We start from the raw sequence: 23,108 nt of genomic DNA, 5'->3' as shown, positions 1-23,108 counted from the left end.
TGAAGGATGATGGATGAATGAGGATGTATCACACTGTACTGTACTTTATGTGTTGCACTCCTCTAGGATGCTATTAGTTAGAAGTGACAGGGTTAACTGTAGGATCAGCCCATATTTGGGGAGGAGCATTGGGAATGTGTTCCTGACACTTTCAAAGAGGTGGCGGCAGTGCTCTCTCTTAAACAGGCAAGCGGTGGATAGGAAAGTGTTTAAGAGACTGTTGGGAACGTCCTTAGTGCTGGACCAACCTGGAAGCTGCACTCAGTGAGACTGTCACGAAGGTTGGGCATGTATAGGTAGGAGAAAGTGGGAGAATCTCCTTTATGTTTGTTCCCAGGAAGTGTAGTCGGAGTGTAGTAGTCACAACAAAGCACATTATTATTATTATTATTATTTATTGTTATAGCGCCATTTATTCCATGGCGCTTTACATGTGAGGGGGGTATACATAAAAACAAGTACAATAATCTTAAACAATACAAGTCATAACTGGTACAGGAGGAGAGAGGACCCTGCCCGCGAGGGCTCACAATCTTCAAGGGATGGGTGATAATACAGTAGGCGAGGGTAGAGCTGGTCGTGCAGCGGTTTGGTCGATCGGTGGTTACTGCAGGTTATAGGCTTGTCGGAAGAGGTGGGTCTTCAGGCTCTTTTTGAAGGTTTCGATGGTAGGTGAGAGTCTGATATGTTGTGGTAGAGAGTTCCAGAGTAGGGGTGATGCGCGAGAGAAATCTTGTATGCGATTGTGGGAAGAGGAGATAAGAGGGGAGTAGAGAAGGAGATCTTGTGAGGATCGGAGGTTGCGTGCAGGAAAGTACCGGGAGACGAGGTCACAGATGTATGGAGGAGACAAGTTGTGGATGGCTTTGTATGTCATGGTTAGGGTTTTGTAATGGAGTCTCTGGGCAATTGGGAGCCAGTGAAGGGATTGACAGAGGGGAGAAGCTGGGGAATAGCGGGGGGACAGGTGGATTAGTCGGGCAGCAGAGTTTAGAATAGATTGGAGGGGTGCGAGAGTGTTTGAGGGGAGGCCGCAGAGCATGAGGTTGCAGTAGTCAAGGCGAGAGATGATGAGGGCATGGACTAGGGTTTTTGCAGATTCTTGGGTGAGGAATGAACGGATGCGTGAAATATTTTTGAGTTGAAGTCGGCAGGAAGTGGAAAGGGTTTGGATATGTGGTTTGAAGGAGAGATCAGCATCAAGGATTACTCCGAGGCAGCGAGCTTGTGGGACTGGGGAGAGTGGGCAGTCATTTACTGTAATTGATAGGTTCGTAGGGGGGGTCACGTGAGATGGGGGAAAGATGATGAATTCTGTTTTGTCCATGTTGAGTTTCAGATATCTAGTGGAGAAGAAGGATGAAATAGTGGACAGACATTGAGGGATTCTGGTTAGTAGGGAGGTGATATCTGGTCCAGAGATGTAGATCTGTGTGTCATCAGCATAAAGATGATACTGAAAGCCATGAGATTCTATGAGCTGTCCCAGGCCAAAGGTGTAAATAGAGAACAGCAGGGGCCCTAGGACTGAACCTTGTGGGACTCCGACAGATAGGGGGCGAGGTGAGGAGGTGGTGTGTGAGTGGGAGACGCTGAATGTCCGGTCTGTTAGGTATGATGAGATCCAGGAGAGGGCCAAGTCTGTGATGCCGAGGGATGAGAGGGTCTGTAATAATAGGGAATGGTCCACTGTGTCAAAGGCAGCCGACAGGTCCAGGAGGAGGAGGACAGAGTAGTGTCGCTTGCTCTTGGCAGTTAAGAGGTCATTGGTGACCTTAGTAAGGGCAGTTTCAGTGGAGTGGTGTGACCGGAAGCCAGATTGTAAGCGGTCGAAGAGGGAGCAAGAAGAGAGATGGGAGGACAGTTCAAGGTAGACGTGTTGTTCCAGTAGCTTGGAGGCGTATGGGAGAAGTGATATAGGGCGATAGCTAGATACAGAGGATGGGTCAAGAGAGGGCTTTTTGAGGATAGGTGTGATGGAGGCATGTTTAAAGCTTGAGGGGAAAACACCAGTTGTTAGTGATAGGTTGAAGAGATGGGTTAGGGTTGGGATGAAGACTGTGGTGAGGTTTGGGATGAAGTGGGATGGGATCGGGTCGAGTGCACAGGTGGTGAGATGTGATCCGGATTGACCCGGATGGTGCTACATTGGTATTATGGACATCCTAAGTTTAACCTGTAAAGCTTTACCTGTAATCTACAGTAACGTTCATCTCAAGTACTGTGTTGCCTCTGTATTGTGCAGAAAAGAACAGCACAATTTCCTGCTATCCTTTATATGCTAGTTGGATTGTCAATAAAACGTACTTTGTTTTTAACAACTTGTCTAATTTCCTAATCCTCAGTTTAAAGGAGTCTGTTGCCACATGGGTCATATCAGAGCTCAAGCTGAAGGTGTCCGCAGCAACATCACCACATACACACACCCAAGGACCCCGTTTTTCTGAAACATGCCAGGGTGCAGAAGATAACTACCTCACCCATGGCTACTGTACTGTGCCACATTACATACATGTGAATTAGAATATTGAAATAACAGTACATAAACACAAACATTTAAAGCAGCTGACCCGACAATTGTGGCCAGCACCCTTGCCACTACATGTACACAAATGTGCCTTATCATTACTACTGTTTTACACTTTTCTGCCTAGGTGTGTTTCCAACTTGTTTTTTTTTCATTTTTCTCGGACAGCCCATCTAAAAATCAAGATCAACCAACATTTTTTTTCGAGAACACAATGGAAAAGCATAATAAATCATTAAAATTACAAGTGATACATGTCTACAGCTTATAATTCTGATATGAAGACATCAGCTGTATTCACTGCAATCTGTAAGATGATAATAATTACCATAAAAAAAATCTGAACAAGCTTCTCCTAGCTTCCAAACAAAATTACGGACACACTTAATTTTTTATTACGGACAAGGGGGAGAAAGTACCCTATTTTCAAGGACTTTCCAGTTATTTGTGGATGGGTGACAACCCTGCTGCCTAGCCCCTGATTAATAAAGGCTGTCATATTACCATGATGAAACGCATATGGATATTTGTGAGGACAGTTAGTCATTTACAATTGAGATATTATGTTTTTTTTTATTCTGTTTAGTAACTCAATTCTATCAGTTCTTCATCTCTTTAGTTCTACTGTTTATCCATAGGGAAAGCAAATTCCATTTGGTAGCTACTGAGTAGTTAGTTAGCTTTAATTGAGTTACAGTAGAGGAAATAGGAATCATTATTGCTTATTAGCTGAGCTACACCCACACACCATCACTGATTACTGTCCCATTTCTGTTTTAATCAGTTTGATCATCTATCTCGCTCATATGTTTGATAAGAATATAATACAAATTTTGTGTTACTTTTAACATGCCCGACAGTAGAATCTACAGTAAAAATCTGATATAGCAAGTTGGGGAAATGAATGCAAACTATTTTTTATAGCAGCATGCTACATTACCAGACGAGATTTTTTTTTATGTAATTAAGTTTTATTCTAAAGGTACATATAGAAGAGCTGATATTCGGAGAAAGGACAATTCCCTGTCAATGGCCTGTGTACACATGCAGTCACCCAATGAACGAGCAAAATGCGTGCTTGCTATGTGATGGGATTATATATGACAGCAAAAAACTCATCATTTTATGCAGCACATCAGCCCATTAAACATGATGCTAAGTTGGAACAGAATGATGATATTGTTCTGTTCCTATCAATATTGCATCGTCCTGTATATAAAGTCTAATCGACTTGTATACTTTTGATCAGAACTTGTTAATAGGCCAAAGATAGGCTGTCTCAATAAGTTTTCTTATTACTTTAGAAAAAAAAGTCCGTTACACAGAGAAACTATTTTGAACAGTGAAGTTATCTATTTTTGCACTTGTTAAGCAGGAAGTCTTAAAATGATATAGAGAAAATGCGGGAATGTTAAAGGGTTTGAGATGCAAATTGCATCTTCAGAGAGGAAGAGGACTACAACTCTATAGCACCACTTGTTGGAAGCAGCAATCCAACAAGTCATTATAGACCCTTTAACTAGCCTTGAAATATGCTAACTAGTGTTGAGCGATACCATCCGATATTGAGAAATATTGGATTGAATTGGATCGGCAGATATCAAAACATTATCGGGTATCGCCGATTCCGATCCCGGAAGTCCCATTCAAGTCAATGGGGCAGAAATATCGGAATTAAAAAAACCCTTTCTTTCCTTGTAGGTTAATTCTACATGAAGAAAAACAGCTAAGAATAATGTAGAATGTATTGGGGGAGGTGGAGGAGACATTAAACGCATAGAGGTTTAGCCCAATCAAATGGAATAGCAGGAATTAATTTTTTTTATTAAAGACGTACGGAGTTACAAAGATATTGACTATGTTAACCTTTTTTATATTTTGTCAGCTATGTATGTTTCACTACTTCCATGCGCTTCACCTTCTTTTTTACTTCTCCCACATTTTCTCCTTTATGATCCTCAGCAGCAGCAGCAGCATCTTTTTCATCAACTTCTTCTTCACCTTATTCATCTTCTTCTTCTTCACCTTCTTCCTATTATTCTTTTTTTTCACATTCTTCATATTCTTCTTATTCAACTATTCTTCTTCTTCATAGTCTACTTCTTCATCTTCTTCCTATTCTTCTTCTTCATCATCTTCTTATTTGTGACAGGCATTCCTGTAGTTGTTATCTGTAAAAGTTTGAAGATTACACCTTCCGTTCTGCCTGTCGCAAACGATTTACAAAAGGATTTGTCCGCATTCAGTTTGGCCTGCAGCAGCAGGCATTTTCCAGGGGCACCACGAGGAGGAACGGACTCACCCCCATACACTGCTTAGTCTTCTTCTGCTTATAATTTAGATAATATCTTTTGCTCTGATTTTTAGTCTTATGCTTAATGTTCTTCTGCTTTTGGTTCTTCTGCTTTTTGTTCTTCTGCTTCTTGGTCTTCTGTCTCTTGTTCTGCATCTTGGTGGTTGTCTTCATGTTCTTTTTCCTCTTGGTCATCTTCTTCAGGGTCATGTTTTTGGTCTTCTTCGGTGTGGTCTTCAGGGTCCTTGTCAGGGAGATCCAGAGTGAGAACCAAAAACCATTTCCACAAGCTTGAACTTGAAAAAGTAGCAGAAGGTACATGAAGGATGAGGCACTGCCGAGAACCAGCTGACGGTGCTGGAACCCGGATGGGTAGCAGAAGCTGCAAGAGCAAATGGAACTAGCGAGGACCAGCTGACGGTGCTGGAACCTGGAGGGGCAGCAGAAGGAACAAGAGCCAATGGCACAACCGTGGACCAGCTGACGGTGCTGGAACATGGTTACTAAGCAGGAGTTACCTGTGCCAAGGACCAGCAGACGTTGCTGGAACTCGGATACCGAGAAGGAGGCACCTAGGCCAAAGGCACTGCCGAGAACCTGCTGACGGTGCTGGAACCCGGATGGGTATCAGAAGCTGCAAGAGCAAATGGAACTAGCGAGGACCAGCTGACGGTGCTGGAACCCGGAGGGGCAGCAGAAGGAACAAGAGCCAATGGCACAACTGTGGACCAGCTGACGGTGCTGGAACACGGTTACTAAGCAGGAGGTACCTGTGCTACAAAGCACTACCAAGGACCAGCAGATGTTGCTGGAACTCGGATACTGAGAAGGAGGTACCTCAGCCAAAGGCACTGCCGAGAACCAGCTGACGGTACTGGAACCCGGATGGGTAGCAGAAGGTACACATGAAAAACAAAGTTGCAAGGCCGCGAGCCAGCCGCAGTTACCGAAACCCACAGTCCTACAGGGGGTGCTTGTCCTATTGGCACTACAGAACCAGCCTTTATTACCAGAACCCGCAGCCCACATAGGAAGCATCGAAACTGCAGGCACCATAGACTCGGCTAACCTGACCGCAACACGACAGGACAATGTTTTGGTGGCAAAGTGACGTTGACACTACCCAGAAACAGCAGGCGTGCTGGAACCAGGCTGGGCAGGAGGGAGTACCCATGCCAAAGACATTTCTGAGCAGCAACTGGCGATGTTGTAGCCCAGGGTCAATCAGTGTGTAGGGTGAGGCCTAATTTCATCAAGCTTAATATCTGTTGTAGACTACTACTGATTTTAAACGTGCTCCAAGTAGGCCTCTGGCTCCACTCTGTCTCTAGTATTTCCCCTGGCCTCCAACACTGCAAGTTGCTGCTCAGACATGGCGTCTGCACAATCAACACTTGTTCCAGTGTTACTGGGGTTCAGTATCGTCTGCTGGTCCCCTGATGTGTGTCCGGCAAGGTCTCCTGCTCTGTCCACATTCCCACTACTATTAGTGGGAATGTGAACAGAGCAGGAGACATTGCCGGACACACATCAGGGGTTCACCTGACGTCACTGAACCCCAGTAACACAGGAGCAAGTGTAGATTGTGCAGACGCCACTTCTGAGCAGCAACTGGCTGAACCCCACTGACACAGAAACTAGTGTTTTTCTCTGTGCGGACAGCACTTCCGAGCAACAACTGGCTGTGTTGAAGCCCAGGATCAATCAGGCAGCAGGCTGAGGCCTACTTGGAGCAAGTTGAAAATATTATCTAGATTAAACGTGGAGGCAGCAGGAGATATTGCAGTCCACACAGCAGGGGAGCAGCTGACATTACTGAACCCCACTAACACAAGAACTGTTGTTTTCTCTGTGCAGACGGCACTTCCGAGCGACAACTGGCTGTGTTGAAGCCCAGGATCAATCATGCAGCAGGCTGAGGCCTACTTGGAGCAAGTTGAAAATATGATCTAGTTTGAATGTGGAGGCAGCAGTAGATATTGCCGTCCATACAGCAGGGGAGCAGCTGACGTTACTGAACCCCTCTGACACAGGAACTAGTGCTTTTCTCTGTGCGAACGGCACTTCCGAGCAACAACTGGCTGTGTTGAAGCCCAGGATCAATCATGCAGCAGTAGTCTGAGGCCTACTTGGAGCAAGTTGAAAATATGATCTAGTTTGAATGTGGAGGGAGCAGGAGATATTGCCGGACACACAGCAGGGGAGCAGCTGACGTTACTGAACCCCACTGACACAGGAACTAGTGTTTTTCTCTGTGCAGACGGCACTTCCGAGCAACAATTGGCTATGTTGGACCCCAGGGTAAATCAGTGTGTAGGCTGAGGCCTAATTTCATCAAGTTTAATATCTGTTGTAGACTACTACAGATTTTAAACGTGCCCCAGCTAAGCCTCTGGTGGGAATGTGGACAGAGCAGGAGACATTGCCGGACACACATCAGGGGATCATCTGACGTTACTGAACCCCAGTGACACAGGAACAAGTGTTGATTGTGCAGATGCCACTTCAGAGCAGCAACTGGCAGGGTTGGAGGCCAGGGGAAATACTAGAGACAGAGTGGAGCCAGAGGCCTTATTGGAGCAAGTTTGAAATCAGTAGTAGTGTGAATGTGGAGGCAGCAGAAGACATTGCCGTCCACACAGCAGAGGAGCAGCTGGCGTTACTGAACCCCACTAACACAGGAGCTAGTGTTTTTCTCTGTGCAGATGGCACTTCTGAGCAACAACTGGTTGTGTTGAAGCCCAGGGATTACAGTTCAGGTGGTAGAAACATGAACACAACAGGAGACCTGGACACTGTTGCCAACCAATTATTTATTCTGGAAGAGGACTGGCAAATTCTGGAGAGATCCAGGCCTTGTTCATTTTCAGAAAAGTACGCCGGACAACGTTATCGGAGGATAGTCTCGTGCGATGGTCTGTTAGTACACCACCTGCGGCACTAAAGACGCGTTCCAATAATACACTGGCAGCAGGGCAAGCCAGCACCTCCAATGCATACTGGCTAAGCTGGAGCCGTCTGTGATGGTGTAGACATTTGTGGCGGCCACAAAAAACTTTGCCACATTTGGGCCATACTGGTCTTGCCTTGTGCTGAGGCGCTGCCTCTGCTCCCTCTTTGTGCAGAGCTTCCTCCACTGCCTCGACGCACAGAGTTGCTTTGTAAAGCACTAGGAGCACTGCTCTCGGGTGGAATGGAGAACATGATGGACTGCACCAGGGTGTCTTGGTACTCCCGCATTTTACGCTCCCAGTTCAACGGTGTTATGAGGCTTTGTAAGTTGTCTCGGTAGCGAGGATCTAGGAGGGTGCACACCCAATAATCAGCCGTGTTGAGAATGTGGGTGATGTGGCGGTCGTTTCTCAGGCACTGCAGCATGAAATCAACCATGTGCTGCAGACTCCCAACTGCCCAAGAAATACTGTCCCCTGCTTGAGGCGTCATCTCTGCATCACCCCATCCTCGCTCTACATACTGACTGGAGCATTGTGTACCTCCCTCCTCTGGAGAGATGTCTTCCTCCTCCATTGACTCCTCTTCATCCTCCTCACAAAGTGTCCCCTGCCTAGGCCTTTGTGAGGAACCATGTTGCGAAGACTGTCCAGAAGGAGATGGCATTTGTGACTCTTCATCCTGCACCTCTTCCAAAACCTCCTCCCTTAGTGCTTGCAGTGTTATTTGAAGCAGGCAGATAAGGGGGACAGTCACGCTGACTAGTGAAACATCTACACTCACCATCCGCATGGAATCATCGAAGGCATGCAAAACGAGGCAGATGTCCTTCATAGAGGCCCACTCAGTGGTGCTGTAGTGTGACCGGCGCACAGTGCGACTTGTTTGCTCCTGTTGCAGCTGGGACTCCATTACTGATGCCTGCTGCTCACACAACCGCTCCAACATATGTAATGTTGAATTCCACCTGGTGGGTAGGTCACATGATGCGATGTTCCGGAAGCCGTAGTCGGCGCTGCAGAGTTGCAATGTGCGATCTTGCCGTGCTGGAACGCCGCAAGTGAGCGCACTCTATGCGGACCTTGTGCAGCAGTGTATCAAGATCTGGATAGTCCCTCAGAAAGCTCTGCACGACCAAGTTGAGCACATGTGCCAGACATGGGATGTGAGTGAGGTCGCCTAGGCCCAGAGCTGCCACCAAATTTCGGCTATTGTCACACACTACCAAGCCTGGCTGGAGATTTGCTGGCAGAATCCACACGTCGCTCTCCTGCTTGATGGCATTCCAGAGCTCCTGCACTGTGTGGCTTCGATTCCCCAAAGAAATTAATTTCAGTATGGCCTGTTGACTTCTGGCCACGGCTGTGCTCATATCGGTCGTAACAGGCTCCTGCAGCACTGATTCTGAGGAACTGGAGTATGAGGAGGAGTCAATGTGCGCAGACTGTATTCCTGCAATCCTTGGAGTTGGCAGAACACGTACAGCGCCACTCTCAAGATCTGTACCCGGCTCCACAACATTGACCCAATGGGCAGTGAGGGAAAGGCATCGTCCCTGTCCATGGTTACTGGTCCACGCATTGGTGGTCAGGTGGACCTTGCTACTGACGGCGTTTAGTAGCGCATGTTTAATTTTTCCCTCCACATGCTTTTGCAGAGCAGGGACGGCTTGCCTGCTGAAATAAAAGCGGCTGGGCACGGTGTATTGTGGGACTGCCAATGCCATGAAGTTCCGGAAGGTGTCAGTCTCCACTAGCCTGAATGAGAGCATTTCAAGGGCCAGTAATTTGGCAATGCCAGCATTCAGAGCCTGTGCTCGGGGATGGTTTGCCGAGTATGGCCGCCTTTTCTCCCATGCCTGTGCTACCGATGGCTGTAGAGTGGTCTGGGAGTGTGAGGATGAACAGGAACGTGGTGCTGTGGGTGGAATGTCACTGGGTCTCTGAACAACAGTGCCAGAGGTTCTTCCATGGCGATCCTGTGAGGAAGCCGAACCAGCTGTGTGTGAGCTGGAGGATGAAGCTACAACATGAGCTGAAGAGGTGGTAGGTGGTGCTGTAGGTTGGCCTACGTCTTCAGTGTGTCTTTGTAACTCCACCATGTGCTTGGTCCGCACATGTTTCCACATATTTGTGGTATTGAGGTTGCTGACACTTTTCCCTCTTTTGACTTTCTGATGACACAGCTTGCATTTGACAAAGCAAATGTCATCTGCAACTGTGTCAAAAAAGGACCACGCACTGCAAGTTTTGGGAGCACCCGTTTTGGCTTTTGGAAGAGGAATGCTCCTAACGGGTGCCGAAGTGGAGGCTACAGGCAACCAAGTCTGCCCCCTCCCTCTCCCTTCTGTTTTGGCCGTTCGGGGAATCTCTTCCTCAGAGCTGCTCCCACCACCTTCCTGTTCCTCACGCCATGATGGGTCAAGGACCTCATCATCTACACTCCCCTCTTCAAACACCTGCTTCTCCTGGGTAGTCTCGCCAGCACCGTACGCACCAGAAAGTGGCACCTGAGTCTCGTCATCATATGATGCGTACTGAGGTGTGCTGACCATAGGCACAGGCCCACCCGCCTCTTCAGATTCAGAGGGACAAAGCAGTTGCGCATCACTGCATACTCCCTCTTCTTCACATTCTTGAATGCTGCTTGGCTGGTCCCCTCTTTCCAAGCCAACAGATTTAGAGAACAGAAGTAGAGACTGTGATGGCTCCTGTACAGGGCTCTCTGACTGCCTGGGCAATTTGGCAGGTGGTGAATAGACAGATGGTTGCTCTTCAGTGCTCTGGCCCTGAGAGGACGTGGAAGTCATTGAAGTCGATGCGTTAGCTGCCATCCATCCAACAATGGCTTCAATTTGTTCCTCCCGCAGCAGTGGGGTATGGCGAGGTCCTACAAAGCTGCGCATAAAGGACTGTTACCTGGTAAAACTGGGGGATGCTGACTCACTGGTGCCCGCAGCAGGCCCAGAATCCCCATGTCCTCTCCCTGCAGAATCCCCACGCCCACACCCACATGCCTTACTCCCTGCCTTCTTCATCTTGGTAGACTGATAAAGATAGGCAGAAAAGTACAAAGGGGGGGCTTAGTGTACTTATTCCTGAACAGCTGAGAACAGGTATAAGAAACACTAATTTTATAAAGTGTGTGGACTGCACTTTAATATTTGCTAATGTGGCCTACACAACTGTCAAATGTAGTGTTCGGTGAACTTTATTTTGTTTTGTTTTTTTCAAGAAAAACAAAAATGTGACCAAAGATTTGAAAGCGATAGTATCAAACTTTTTGGAGCTATTACAATGCAGGAAGGTAACCTACAATGCAAAAGATGAGGCTCCAAAAAATAGAGTAATACTAATCTGGCTGCGGCTGAAGGGCACAAGCCAGAAAAAGGGCTCCGCTGTCTACTCCTATAGTGTTTGCAACCAACGTAAATGGATACGGATGGATGCACACTAATAGGAGAATGAAAAATGAGCAGCAATAAAAGAAAAATATGTATGAGGCAGTGACGCACGCTGAGCAGCCTACAACCAGACGTGGTTGCAGGACACACTACAGTGTGAGCTGCACTCACACAGACCTTGCAGACAGCTGTGAACACTGCGGCAAGGCAAAAGAAAGCTACAGTGGTTGATTATGTAGCCTGGGTAAAGCACAATATGATTTGGAAAATCGCTATGTCTAACTGTCCCTCAGAGTCTTGAACAGCAGCCTGTCCCTAACTGAATTCACAGCAGAGTGAACCCGAAATGGCTGCGGCGGCGGCGGCTTTTATAGTGCATCATGACATCATTTCAGCAGCCAATCACAGCCATGCCATTACCCCTGCTCTCCTAGGGGTGTGTCTTTAGGGCTTTATTATAAGCCTATTTTGGTGTCTGTTGTATATGTCATGTCTATGACTTTTTAAATGTTTTTATATGGTGTTGTCTATGTGCACCTAATAAAATTATCATATTGAGGTGAACCCTGTTTTTTGGTCAGAAGCTTATTCACTGTGCAATGCTCCACTGAGAAATGTAATATACAAATTGACCCTTCAAAGAGTGCAGAGTGTGCTTCGAGTGCTGTCAATCGATGCTGTGGTCTGGGTTTTACAGAGTTTTACAGAGTTCAATGCAGTGATTTTATCATAAATACAACATACAATCCAGTAAATGACACATCACTGGAATCTAGGTCTCTATCCCTACATTATCCTGCTCTCAGCTGGTCTAGCAAATACTTGGCAACCGATTTCCTTTAACCTCTTTCTGCCATGAGACCTACAACAGTATTCCGTCCATGTGCCCTGGGCCAATTTGACCATGGACGGAATAGTACATCTCAGCGATCGGCCGCGCACACGGGTGGTGTGCGGCCGAGTGTCAGCTGATTCTCACACTTGACACCAGTCACAGACCACTCCCGGCACTTTAACCCTCAAAATCCTGCGATCGAACAAGATCGCAGCATTCCGGGAGCAGGCAGAGGGCTGACAGCCCGTCTGCCTTTGGATCGGAGACCCCACGGCATGATGCGACGTCCCAATCGCTGCCAAGGTAACCCCGTGTTGTCTTGATGGGTTACTAAAGCTGAGAAACTTCCTGTCGTGCGCATTGCATGTCAGGAAGTCTCTCAGGCCAGTGTGCACTGATTGCAGCGCTGAGAGCTTTTATAGCATGCATAGTGGGACAAAGTGTAAAAGTTAGAATGAAGTGAAAACATTTCTTTTAAATTATTGTAAAAATATTTAAAAAATCTAAACAATAAAAGTACACATATTTGGTATCGCCGTGTCGGCAATGATCCGCCCTATAAAACTGTCCCACAAGTTAACCCCTTTAGTGAACACCATAAAAAAAGGCAAAAACCAATGCTTTATCATCATTCCGCTGAACAAAAAGTGTAATAACACGCGATCAAAAAGACGACTATAAATAACCATGGTACCACTGAAGACATCATCTTGTCCCGTAAAAAACTAGCTGGCATACAGTGTCATCAGTGAAAAAATAAAAAAGCAGAATAAAGTGATGCAAAAACAATTATTATTTCTATATAATAGTTATTATATAATAGCGCCAAAGCATTAAAAAATTATATAAATGAGGTAAAGCTGTAATCGTACTGATCAGAAGAATAAAACTGCCTTATCAATTTTACCACACGCGGAGATTGTGTAAACGCTCCCCCCCAAAAAAAAATAAAAAAATAAATGAATTGCTGGTTTTTGCTCATTCTGTCTCCCAAAAATCGGAATAGAAAGTAATCAAAAAATTCCTGTTCCCGAAAATGGTACCAATAAAAACATCAGCTCATTCCACGAAAAACAAGACCCCACATGACTCTGTGGGCCAAAATATGGAAAAATTATAGCTTTCAAAATGTGGTGATGCAAAAACTATTTTTTGCAATAAAATGCGTCTTTTAGTGTAACAGCTGCCAAACTTAAAAACCCGCTATAATGCCTCTTTCACACGTCCTGATATTTCCAGGCATCAGTGTCCGTGTGTGTAATACCTGCAGCACACGTGTGTCATGTGTGTGCCCCATCAGTACCACACGAACGGGAAAAAGGGAAGAAGCTTTACAGTAAGCGCTGTTCCCCGGTGCCGGGTGCTGAACACTGCTCTCATCGTTCTCCCCTGCTCTGTCGGCGATTGGTGCGAGCAGGGAAGAATGATGAGAGTTACATTTAACCCCTTAATGACAGCTGATACGCCTTTTAACTGTGGCAGTTAAGGGTACTTAAACCATAGCACTTAAGGTTATAGCTTCCCCCAGCGTCAGAATTCCTCCAGGGTGTCAGCTGCCAGGGGTAGCCGAGACTCCAGAGAACATGATTCGGGTCGGTTTTAACCGACCGTGGTGTTGCGATCACTGTTATTAACAGTATAACGGTGACTGCAAAAAAAAGACTGATTTTCCATTTAATTTCTCTCTCCTCTGATGTGATTTCACATCAGAGGAGAGAGAAATAGGGTTCCTGGTCCCCCAATCACCGCAATTGTACCTCTGTTGTCCCTGCAGACCACCATGAAGTTCCCGGGTCACCGGCTTCTTCCTGGAGAAAATGGCAGGCACCTGCGTAGTGTGCCCGCCTCGATCTGCCGGCCGGCACCCGGCAACAGTAGGAGATTTTTCCTATTGGTTCATTTTGATCACTGTGATAAACCTTATCACAGTAATCAAAATAAAAAAAATAGTAACTCAAACCCCCCTTATCACCCCCTTAGTTAGAGAAGAATAATAAAATAAAAAATGTATTTATTTCCATTTTCCCATTAGGGTTAGGGCTAAAGTGAGTTGGGCTAAAGTTAGGGTTAGGGTTGGGGTTAAAGTTAGGGTTGGGGCTAGAATTGGGGTTAGTGTTTGGATTATGGTTACGGATGGGATTAGGGTTATGGTTCGGATTTGGGTTAGGGGTGTATTAGATGTAGGCTTGTAGTTAGAGATATGGTTATGGTTGGGAATAGGGTTAGAGGTGTGTTGGGGTTAGGGTTAGAGTTAGAATTGTGGGGTTTCCACTGTTTAGGCACATCAGGGGCTCTCTAAACGCAACATGGCGTCCGATCTCAATTCTAGACAATTCTGTGCTGAAAAAGTCAAACGGTGCTCCTTCCCTACTGAGCTCTGCTGTGTGCCCAAACAGTGATTTTTCCCCATATATGGGGTATTGGCATATGCAGGACAAATTGCACAACAACTGTTGAGGTCCAATTTCTCCTGTTACCCTTGTGAAAATAAAAAATTGGGGGTGAAAATATCATTTTTGTGAAAAAAATATGATTTTTTTTACGGCTCTACATTATAAACTTCTGTGAAGCACTTGAGGGTTCAAATTGCTCATCACATAGCTAGATAAGTTCCTTAGGGGGTCTCCTTTCCAAAATGGTGTGACTTGTCGGTGGTTTCCACTGTTTAGGCACATCAGGGGCTCTCCAAATGCAACATGGCATCCGATCTCAATTCCAGCCAATTTTGCATTGAAAAGTCAAATGGCGCTTCTTCCCTTCCGAGCTCTGCCATGTGCTCAAGCAGAGGTTTACTTGCATATATGGGGTATCGGCGTACTCAGGACAAATTGAACAACAACTTTTGGGGTCCAAGTTCTCTTGTTACCCTTGGTAAAATAAAAAAATTGGATCTGAAGTATTTTTTTGTGAAAAAAAGTAAAATGTTCATTTTTTTAAACATTCCAAAAATTCATGTGAAGCACCTGAATGGTTAATAAACTTCTTCAATGTGGTTTTGAGCACCTTCAGGGCAGCAGTTTTTAGAAAGGTGTCGCTTTTTGGTATTTTCTATCACATAGATCCCTCAAAGTGACTTCAAATGTGATGTGGTCCCTTAAAAATTGTGCTGTAAAAATGAGAAATCACTGCTTAACTTTTAACCCTTATGACTTCTTAACGAAAAAAAAAAATCGTTTACAAAATTGTGCTGATTTAAAGTAAACGAGTGAGAAATGTTACTTATTAAGTATTTTATGAGACATATCTCTGTGAAGCATACAGTCTAGATCACGTGAAGTCATTATTGCCCTCTACTCCTCTTTGGTCAGACCTCATCTGGAATATTGTGTCCAGTTTTGGGCACCACATTTAAAAAAAAGACATCAACAAACTGGAGCAAGTTCAGAAAAGAACAACCAGAATGGTGACCGGTCTGCAAACCCTGTCTTATGAGGAAAGGTTGCATAATTTGGGATTGTTTAGTTTGCAAAAGAGAAGACTGAGAGGAGATTTAATAGCTGTCTACAAATATCTAAAGGGCTGTCACATTGTAGAAGGATCAACTTTATTCTCATTTGCACAAGGAAAGACTAGAAGCAATGGGATGAAACTGAATGGGAGGAGACACAGATTAGATATTAGAAAAAACTTTTTGACAGAGTGATCAATGAGTGGAACAAGCTGCCACGAGAAGTGGTGAGTTCTCCTTCAATGGAAGTCTTCAAATAGAGGCTGGACAGACATCTGACTTGGATGATTTAGCGAATCCTGCTTTGAGCAGGGGGTTGGACCAGATGGCCCAGGAGGTACCCTTCCAACTCTACGATTCTATGATTTAAGGGCATGAAAATTCAAAGTTGTAAAATAGCAAAATTTTCAAAATGTTCGCCAAATTTTTATTTCACTCAAGTCATATCAAACAAATTTTACCACTATCATTAAATACAATATGTCACGAGAAAACAATGTCAGAATCACTGGGATCCATGGAATAGTTTAGAGCTATTACCTCAGAAAGAGACAGTGGTCAGAATTGCAAAAATTGACCTCGTCATTAACATGCAAACCACCCTTGGGGGTAAAGGAGTTAATGAAGAGTGGATATGACCTACAGCTTTAGAAGTTAAAGTGTGCATGTAAAGCAGGACACACAGGAAAGATTCTTTCATGTGCTTAGTCAAGAGTGAGAAATTTAGAACACAGTAACAGTTCCATCATGCGGCTAATGTGTTGAATGTAAAAAAACAAACATACAGAACATACAACATATAACATACAGAACATACATATAACATACAACACATAACATACTTACCAATCACCTAATCCCCGAAGCCCTAGTCTCCTTTAATAAAAATAACATAATAAACCAACCTATACTTACCTTTCTGCCATAGTCCAATTAATAACGAGAGTCCTATAGAACAGTGACATCAGGAGGTCCCGTAACCCTAACCCTAATTCTCACGCAGCATTGCTGTCAAGTGAGAGCCTGAACTCAGGTAACCTCAGTGATGCACTGCAGGAGCCATTGTCTCCTGTCAGTTCATCACTGGGAGGCCCTATATAGCAGTGACATCACCTGATGTCACTGTCCTATAGAGGAAATCGTCGTGGGACACTCGTTATTAATTGGACTGCGTCGGACAGGGAGTATACAGTTGGTTTATTTTTTTACTTTTATTATAGGTGGCAGAGGGCGTCGCTTGGATCTGGGAGTGCAATAAAAATATAAAAACTGTGTTGTTGTTTTTCATTAAAATACTTTATTCTTATGTGTGTGTATGTGTGTGTTTTTTTAACTCTTTAAAATTATAAGATTAATAATGGATAGGTATCTTATTGATAGTCTCAATAGGGCTTCTAATTTTTTATGGTACTTTATCCAGTCATAAGTTTTACCTGGTACTATAAAATGTGCATTTTCCAGGTGGTATAATACAGAGGATGGAACATAAATGTATAGAATGATTGGCAGTTAAGCACCACTGCACTCACCTTTATAACATGTGTATGAACAATTTATTTTGCACATTTTACAGCTTGAGGCTTTTACACGTGAAAATCATACTATACCAAAACAAGTATGTGTCAGCCCCACTGTTAACTCCCTGAGAATATATGCCTCTTAGAGATGCGCCATTTTTGGGGTGGCTGCGGGCTGGTATTTGTAGCCAGGGGGGCCAATATCCATGGTCCCTTCCTAGGCTATGAATATCAGCTCGCAGCTGTCTGCATAGCCTTTCTGGCTATAAAATATAGGGGGACCCCTCATCATTTTTTGGGGGGGTGTCATGATCCAGCGTGGATCTGACAGATTAAATAGATAAGTGAACTTTTTTTCCTTTGGCTAGGTACCAAAGTGATGTGATTGCCCCTGGTGGCCATTAGAATTATTACACGTGGTGTCGTTCATTCTAAGTTGCCCGTGTGGTGGTGAGTGGTAGTGCACTTTAGTTTCTTTGGTTTAATGTGCACTTAATTACAAATCAGGTGTTAGGCTCTATAAAAGAGAGCCAGGTGTGTTCAATCACTGTTTGGTGATTGTGTGTTAGTCATTCACAAGGAAGCCTGGTTGAAGAAGGAGCTGAACATGAGTCCTGCAAAGCCCAGCCAGAGGGGACGAGTGGCAGCTATGTGGTCTGCAGGAAGGGCTGGCATGACATTGTGGAGTCACAGTTTATGGTGTCGGCAGGAAGTGCTTGCATGGCTTGGTGGAGTGATGACTATGGAAAGAGTTGCACTCAGCATGCGGGACTTGGTTGCTGAGAGCTGGACTCAAGCATGCTGGACTTTTTGGCAGAAGCTGGACTCATCTTTGGGACTCTGTTTACTGGGCAGCTGCAACTGGTGGTGGACTCTGCTCCAAGGCTGCACTATTGTGAAGGATCCAGTTATGGTGATGGATCCAGGCGGAGGAGAAGATGCACGCAGGTGGTGGGCTCTGTTGCTAGGAGCGTACGCAACAGAGCAAAGCTAAGTGGTGTTCACCTGTTTTGTCATCTTTCCTCATGTGTGTTTTAGTGCATGGGTGGGATTAGTTTCCGCACCGACCAATTCCCTAATGAGGGTTTAGGTCAGGGCGAGCTAGGGTTTTTAGGTTCCTGTTGCGCGCCCGGTGCGGAACCGGCATAGGAAACGTTAGGAGTGCAGGGACACTGGCTCAGGGGAGCTCAGGAGGTCTCCACTTCCCTATTCCCTATCGCAGGGCCCACCATTGTTATTGTTTCCCAGGTTTCCCTTATTGTTTAAATTCGCCTTACTGGAGGCGGGTGTTGTGAGTTCATTTTCCCCTTCACCATTGAGGTCTGATGAACTCCCTCTTCTGGTGAAGGAAGGTAGTGAGGCTGATTACAAAGCACCTGAGCAGAATGATGATGACTGGGTGACTGGAATTGCTGACTGGATATAAGGCAGCCGACGCCCTTCTGCCTTGCGGGTGATTTCGCTGAGGGATTCTAGGAGACCAGTCTGATTCCTGCTCCTCAAAAGCTAAGTTTTCTGCTCTGTTTTTTGCATTTGTGTTTTGGTTTTGTTTTGCCTTGTTTTTCTGGATTTCTGCCTTCCCCTGCTGGGTGAGCTGAATTCCTTTTTGCTCTGTCTTCAGAAAATACCTGAGTACTGATATAGTCTTTTTGAAGCCTAGCGTCTTCAGGGCTTTTTTCCCTATCAGTCTGTTGGCTCTTGTTTTGAGAGGGTTTTGGCGGATTGCAGACAGCAGCTTTTCTATCCTACCCTATTTAGTTAGGCTGAGCAAATGATGGGGCCAAAGCTATCTTTCTATCTGTGTGAGTGTTTTTTTCATCTTGCTTCACAGTCATTATATGTTGGGGGCTGCCTATTGATTTGGGGTCTGCTCTGGGGCAGTTTAGATTTCCCTTTCTGTCTTTAGGCTATGTAGTTCTCCAGCTGTGATCGAGGGGTCTAGGGCACCGTAGGAACCCCCCACGGCTACTGCTAGTTGTTGTTGTTAGGTTCAGGGGTCTGCAATCCGATAGCTGCCAACTTCTCTGGTTTTCTGGACTTAGCTAGTATTTCTGTTTTTGCCTCCTACGGTGACTCATTCATAACAGGCGGGGTTTCCAGACTTGTATATATGTGTAATGTCTAAACTCGCCAGTTGGAGGCGGTGTATCCAGCTGCACATGTTTATTATTTAAATTCGCCCCACTGGAGGCGGTGTATCCAGGGTCACATGGGTTCGCCTTGCGGTACTCGCTGCGTCCAGACACACGTGACCGTGACAGGGGGTTCCCCTATATTCATAGCCTGAGAACGGGCCATGGGTATTACCCCCTTCCCAGGCTACAAATATTGGCCCCGGCCGCCGGCTTTCCCCCTCTGGCGCAGAAAATTGCGCGGGAGCCCACAACATTTTTTTTTTTTTAAATGAAACATATTGTTCATTAATAAACATGGATATGGATATATCTATATCTATATATGGATAGATATATCTGTAGCTATCTAACAAGAAAAAACTGGAACAGCAGCACAGCAATACCTTATTGAAGTGCATGCTTCCCCAACCAATGTTCAATTGGCATAGGAGGATAATTAGCAAAAAAGAAGGAAGCAGCACATAAAGTAAAAGAAAGTGAACTTTAATGTCCAATGCCGTGGCAACGTTTCAGATGTGAAATCCTTTTTCAAGCTATGTATCTATCTATATTATCATCTATTTTACTATTATTAATATTTATTTATATAGCGCCATTGATTCCATGGTGCTGTACATGAGAAGGGGTTACATACAAATTACAGATATCACTTACAGTAAATAAACTAACAGATATAGAGGAGAGAGGACCCTGCCCTTTCGGGCTTACATTCTACAGGATGGTGGGGAAGGAGACAGTAGGTTGGGGGGTTGCAACAGCTCCAGTGATGGTGTGGCGGTGGCTCCAGTAGTGGTGAGGGGGCAGCGGGGATCATTGCAGGCTGTAGGCTTCACTGAAGAGATGGGTTTTCAGGTTCCGTCTGAAGGATCTGAGTGTGGTTGATAGCCGGACGTGTTGGGGCAAAGAATTCCAGAGGATGGGGGCTATTCGGGAGAAGTCTTGGAGGCGGTTGGGTGAGGAGCAAATAAGTGTGGAGGAGAGAAGGAGGTCTTGGGAGGATCGGAGATTACGTGAGGGAAGATATCAGGAGATTAATTCAGAGCTATATGGAGGAGACAGGTTATAGTTGGCCTTATAGGTCAGTATTAGTAATTTGAATTGGATACGCTGAGAGAGTGGGAGCCAGTGAAGAGATTTGCAGAGGGGAGAAGCGGAGGAGTAGCAAGGAGAGAGATGAATTAGTTGGGCAGCAGAGTTAAGGATGGACTGGAGAGGTGCGAGGGTGTTAGCAGGGAGGCCACAGAAAAGGATGTTGCAGTAGTCGAGACGGGAGATGATGAGGGCATGCACAAGCATTTTAGTAGAGTGAGGGTTGATGAAGGGACGGATTCTAGAAATATGTTTGAGCTGGAGGCGGTGGAGAGAGCTTGGATGTGCGGTTTGAAGGACAGGGCAGAGTCAAGGGTTACTCTGAGGCAGCGGACCTCCGGTACGGGGGAAAGCGTGATGTCGTCAATTGTTATAGAGAGGTCAGGTAAGGAAGATCATCTGTGAAATGGGGGAAAGATGATCAGTTCAGATTTGTCCACATTCAGTTTGAGGAAGCGGGAGGAGAAGAAGGAGGATATGGCTGATTAACACTCCAGGATTTTGGAGAGCAGAGAGGTGACATCTGGGCCAGAGAGGTAGATCTGGGTATCATCGGCATAAAGGTGGTACTGGAATCCATGGGACTTTATGAGTTGCCCCAGGCCAAGTGTATAGATTGAGAAGAGTAGGGGTCCTAGAACAGAGCCATGGGGGACTCGAACAGAGAGAGGGTGGGATGAGGAGGTAGTGTGGGAGTGGGAGACGCTGAATGTGCGGTTGGAGAGGTATGAGGAGATCCAGGATAGGGCAAGGTCTTTGATGCCAAAGGAAGAGAGGATCTGTATTAGGAGGCAGTGGTCAACTATGTCGAAGGCAGAGGACAGGTCTAGAAGGAGGAGTATAGAGTATTGTCCGTTTGCTTTGGCTGTAAGTAGGTCGTAGGTCAGTGGAGTTATGGGGGTGGAAACCAGATTGTAGATTGTCAAAGAGCAGGTTAGATGAGAGATGGGAGGAAACTCCATGAGTTTGGAAGCGAATGGGAGCAGCGATATTGGGCGATAGCTGGACATAGCGGTTGGGTCGAGGGTTGGCTTTTTGAGGATAGGCGTGATTGTAGCATGTTTGAAAGCAGAAGGGAAGGTGCCGGAAGATAGTGATAGGTTGAAGAGGTGGGTTACAGATGGGATAAGAGTGGTGGCGTCGTTGGGGAGGAGGTGGGATGGGGTCAAGTACACAAGTGGTGAGGTGTGATTTGGAGAGAAGATGAGCAAGCTCCCCTTCAGTGATGTTGGATAAGGAGGTTATGGGGTTTGGGCATTGGTCTGGTAACAAATGGGTTGTGGTGGTTGAATAATAAAGACTTGCCGTGTTTGATCTATCTTGTTTTTGATGTGCATGGCGAAGTCCTCAGCAGAGAGCAGGGAAGTTGGAGGGGGCAGTGGTGGGCAGAGGAGGGAGTTAAAAGAATTGAACAGCTGTTTAGGGTTGTGGGATAAGGAAGTTACAAGAGATGTAAAGTAGGCCTGTTTAGCAGAGGTGAGAGCTGATTTGAATGCAAGTGCTACTTGTCTGAGTGCAGTGAAGTCATCTTGGGAATGTGTTTTCTTCCAGCGCTGTTCTGCAGTTCTGGATGCTTGCCAAAGCTTTTTAGTGGTGTTATTGTGCCAGGGTTGTCTATTGATTCGTCGCACTCTGTTATGCATGACAGGGGCGACCGAGTCGATGGCTGATGCAAGAGTGGCATTGTAGAAGCTAGTTGCAGTGTCTGTGTCGTGGAGTGAGGATATGGAGGACAGTGGTAGAATAGAGTCAGAGAGTGTGCAAGTGTCTAGATGTGAAAAGTTTCTGCGGGGGTGTGCATGCTGCTGGACATGGATGACAGGTGAGGAGGACAGAGTTGAGAAAGTGAGTAGATGGTGGTCAGATAGAGGGAGAGGGGAGATTGTGAAGTTAGATAGGGAGCAGAGACGGGTGGAGACCAAGTCTAATGTGTGTCCGTCTGTGTGGGTGGCTGAGGAGGACCACTGAGTAAGTCCAAAGGATGAAGTAAGGGACAGGAGTTTGGAAGCTTCTGACTGGTGGGTGTCAATGGGGATGTTGAAGTCATCCATCTATCTGTCTATCTATCTATCTATCTATCTATGTGAAAAAAGGGAAAAAGCAGCACAAAAAAATGAACAGACAACGTGGGTGCAAGCCTTCCAGGCATATACCAAACCTCAAAAATAGTCCTCAAGATGAGAGCAGCACACCAAAATAAATCCAGTCAAAGTACTATTTATTAGCCCATCGGGCTAGTTGGCCATACAGCGACGTTTCGGTCCTGGGAGTTGTGGACCTTTCTCAAGCAGTGTAACAATGCAAAGTGAGTGCTATTTAAAGCTCACCAATCATACAGGTATTTACAAACAATTAGATAATGTACATTGTGCAATACATAGCTTGACAAAACATGAGTAACAATCAAAAAGTGCATTTATAGTGCAATGTGCAAAAGTGCCTCAATTGATGAAAAGATATTAATCTCCGCTTAAAAACCATTAATATCTAGTAATGTCCTATAAAATAAATAGCACTTTGACTGGATTTCTTTTGGTGTGCTGCTTTCATCTTGAGGATTATCTATCAAAAACGCGTCAAAAATGCAAAAAAAACCCTGCATTTTCTGTCAAGAGTTGCGGATTTTGGTGCGTAAAAATCCGCCGTAGAATCTGCAACGTGTGCACATACCATTATACATCAATGATCAACCTCCAGGCAGAAAACTATTGAGGCTGCATTTCTCTTCAATATAAATGTATAAAATGACATTGAATCCTATTAATGCACAGCGTAAAGATTCTTGTAGCAATATACGTACTTTATATATTCACCATGTGTGTTATACATGTGCCATATTTGTTTCCAAAGAATCTCTTTCAAAAAACTTCTATTATTTCTTATCTCTTTTGTATTATGTCTTTTTTTAA

Source organism: Dendrobates tinctorius, unplaced genomic scaffold (genome assembly GCF_039654945.1).
Source record: "Dendrobates tinctorius isolate UK_male_01 unplaced genomic scaffold, ASM3965494v1 ptg000102l, whole genome shotgun sequence".
Classification (NCBI taxonomy): Eukaryota; Metazoa; Chordata; class Amphibia; order Anura; family Dendrobatidae; genus Dendrobates; species Dendrobates tinctorius.
The sequence above is the reverse complement of the archived record's forward strand: the minus strand, read 5'-3'. Positions refer to the sequence as shown.